Here is a 3,646-nt window from a genome sequence, read left to right as displayed (position 1 = left end):
CTCTCATTTTGTATTCTTCCAAATATTCTCTCACATATAAATAAAAACATATTGGTACTGATTTCCGAAAACGTTCGTATTTTTAAAAGAGATGAATGTAGACACTTCAGTTAGTACATTCTAGATATTCTAAGCTAAATAGATAAAAATATTGGTACTCTGTATTTAAAAATATTAATTAGTTTTTCTATCTTCAAAAATAAAATCCTTTTTCTACTAGTATGTGATATTCCAATATTCCTTCAGTGTTGTTTGAGAATTCCTTTCTTCCTGTGGGAAATAGATAATACTGAAATATAGTTTCCTTTATATTCCCTGTAGAGTGACTTTCAGTTTATGAAGCAAATAGTATAGTGTTGGAGAATACAGACTTGAGCCAGACTGACTTGGTGGTGGACCCCTGTCTCTTAGGGTCTCGTCTGTGACATGGGGGTGCTAGGAGTGCCTCCTTTCCCAGGTGGCGGTGGCGATTAGATGAGGCCCATAGCAAAGTGCAGGGTCGGGCAGGCCTGGCGTTTAGTGCCCTATTTGTAATGTTGGTGCTAGACAGTCACTATTCATGCTACTCAGAGCTCAGAGCTTGTACTGGTTTTTAGAACAGTTTCCCATCTAAATTTTAGGTCAGAAACTATGAGCCCTGCTTGAAGTCTTTTGGGAAGCTCACTAATTGAACTGTCACGAAGCAGGTAAGTTCTGTGCCCACGTGGCTAGGCTGTTCACTTTCACATCTGAAACCAACAAGCAGGCATCAGTGTTCTATATAAGTGGCGTCCGTAAACTAAAAGCCGTTTTTCTTTCCTTTTTCTTTCTTTTTTTTTGCTACATGCAGCACAGCTTCTGGGATCTTAGTTCCCCAACCAGGGATGGAACCTGGGCCCCAGCAGTGAAAGCACTGTGTCCTAACCACTGGACTGCCAGGGAATTCTGTGTGTTTTTTTAATTAGGTTAATTATTTTGGACTGGAAATGTGTACTGAGAGTTAGAAAGAGGTTTAAAAAGCATAAATATTCAAGAGTTTTTAAATGAAGTGATTTTTTTTTTCCGTTCATAGATATTTAATTGGACATTTTTCTTTTTTAGGTTGGTGTTAAGTCTAAAATGGTCATTTAAAACACATCAAGCATTAATGTGTATATGTGTTAGCATTTCTTTTCGTTTTTATAATTTGTAGAATAACTTTGACACCCAAGGTCTGTTTTACTTTTCAGAATGAGGTTTACTTACAGGATGAGTTTTAATCTACATCAGTCTTTTACATGAAATTTTCATTCTAGTAAACTGCATAAGGACTGCAAACAAATTTATGATGTTTTCTTATAAGTTCATTGTGTGTGTGTTAGTCATTCAGTCGTGTCCAACCCTTTGTGACCCCATGGATTGTAGCCTTTCAGGTTCCTCTCTCCAGGGGATTCTCCAGGCAAGAATACTGGAGTGGGTTGCCATTCTGTTCTCCAGGGAATCTTCCCAACCCAGGGATCAAACCCAGGTCTCCCACATTGCAGGTGTATTCTTTGTTATTTGAGCTACCAGTGATGCTAGTAAGTTCATTGTATCACTTTACAAATTTTTAAAAAATAGATTTTATTAATCTTAGGGATAATCAGTAGTTATTTGTCATTGTCATTTCTTAGTTAAAACTAATGGCAGCAATAAAGGTAAAGAAAATTTTTACTTTTATTTTTTTTTTAGAAAATTTTTAAAAGTTTTTCTTTTCTAGCTGTTATGAGGCTTTTAGTCACTAGCTCATGAACAATGGGCTTTATTCTCTATGTGAAAATAATTTGACATGAGCTTACCTGGATCAGGTTGCTTTCAGTGTACATTCCTGATTTTATAGCCCAGTAGTCTGATTCCTGAGATATTGCCCATTTTTAGGAAATTAGAGAATTGACCAAGCATTCTAGGAAAACGACATTTGATCTGTCTCCCTCACAACCTCCAGTCATCCTAGAGAAGAGAGAATAGACATTTGAAGTAGGGCTTTCTTCATGCTCTCGCTTACTGCTTCCCTCTTTGTCTTGCCCTAGGTTGAGAACAGAATTAGCCTCTTAAGTCACTGCAGTTTCCTAGAAATTCCTTGACCTTAGAAGGACAGCTCTATTCACTTCCCTACAGCCTCTGCTGCCAATCGTACGAAAATGCAACCTTTACTTGTGTGAGTTAGCACCTGCACGGTGAACAGCTGCAGCAAAACCAACAGAGAGCCACCAAGCAGCCGTGGCTGGTCCAGGGAGCAGCTCTCTTGTCCACCCTCCAGAGGTTGGTGTTCAGTTGGTCAGTAGCTGTCTTTGCTCTTGGTTCAGCCCCTTCAGGAAACACTGTAGGAGTGGAACATTCAAAATACTGTAGCAGGGAAGAAATCTTTACTGCAGAGATGATCAGAGAAGGTTTCATCGAGTAGAATAGGGTAGGCTTTGAAGGGACCATAATCTCCGTAGACCAGAGGAGGGGCATCAGGATTATCATTCTGGGACTAGAAGACAGTATGAATAGGTGTCAGGGAGATGAAAGTATGTTTGGAAAAGGGGCAGTCCAGGCAGGTGGGGTGGAGTTTTTGCTGTGATGCTCAGAGTTAAGGTTTAACGAGATTGTGAAGGACGGCCTATGGCAAGTTAGGAGGTTGAGTATATTTTCAGTGGTAAAGCATTGAAAGTTTTTGCGTATGAGAGAAATAAACGTTAATCAGTTGCTTTTTTAGGTGATTAATCTGTTAATAAGTATAGTTATCAAGTGCTGCTCCTTTTTTCTTAGCAAATTTGAGTACCTTAAGTTAGCTAAAATTTGGTTGTTAAATTTTTCACACAGGTCCAGAAGCTGACTCTCATACACCTAGCAAGAGTATTTCACAAGAAAGTTAAGACTAAGTGGTTTAAAGCTATCACCAGGAAATATCATCAGGTCATGACATATGATTTTATGTAAAGCCTTACTAATGAGAAATTCTTTGCAGTATATACTTGGGAAGGAATGAAAACATGACCAGAAATCACTTTTCACCTTGGGATGATGTTGGAAAATTTATTTTAAATACTTGAAAGGCTTATTTTAGTTTCCATGCTGAGCTCAATTACTTGTGGATACATACTCCAACGAGTATAAACATTACAGTGTTCTTCTGGAATTCCCGTGGAGCAACTCCCAGAAAATGTCTATTTTAGATGGAATCTTTAAACTGAAATATCTATGACACAGGATATATAAATCAACACAAATTATTTTAAAAATACACTGTATTTTAAATGTGATCCCTTATGTTATCTGTGTGTATGTGTATCCCCCCATCTTTAAGTACTCAGTGGAGTCAAAGCTAGACTAAAGACAGTAGATGAATACATTTAAACTTTTTTTTTTTCACAGCAAAATTTCTAATCTTTTAGGATATGGTGCCAAGATATTTTTAAAGAGTATTGGAAAGATGGGACTTGAAACAGTAATTGTTACACTGTGAAGAATACGTAGTATGGTAAAATACTTAATTTGGATTAGACCAAGTCTAAATTAATGAAAAATATAAGTTATAAATTATCTTTTTTGGGTTTGTTTTGAAGTATGACACATTAAAAACTTGCTGTAATGGATGCTGTGAAATAAAATGGAGAAAATTAATGAAAGATTACAAATTAAGTCAGTGTTATATTCTGTGTCA

Source organism: Dama dama, chromosome 23 (genome assembly GCF_033118175.1).
Source record: "Dama dama isolate Ldn47 chromosome 23, ASM3311817v1, whole genome shotgun sequence".
Classification (NCBI taxonomy): Eukaryota; Metazoa; Chordata; class Mammalia; order Artiodactyla; family Cervidae; genus Dama; species Dama dama.
Note: the sequence above shows the minus strand (reverse complement) of the source record.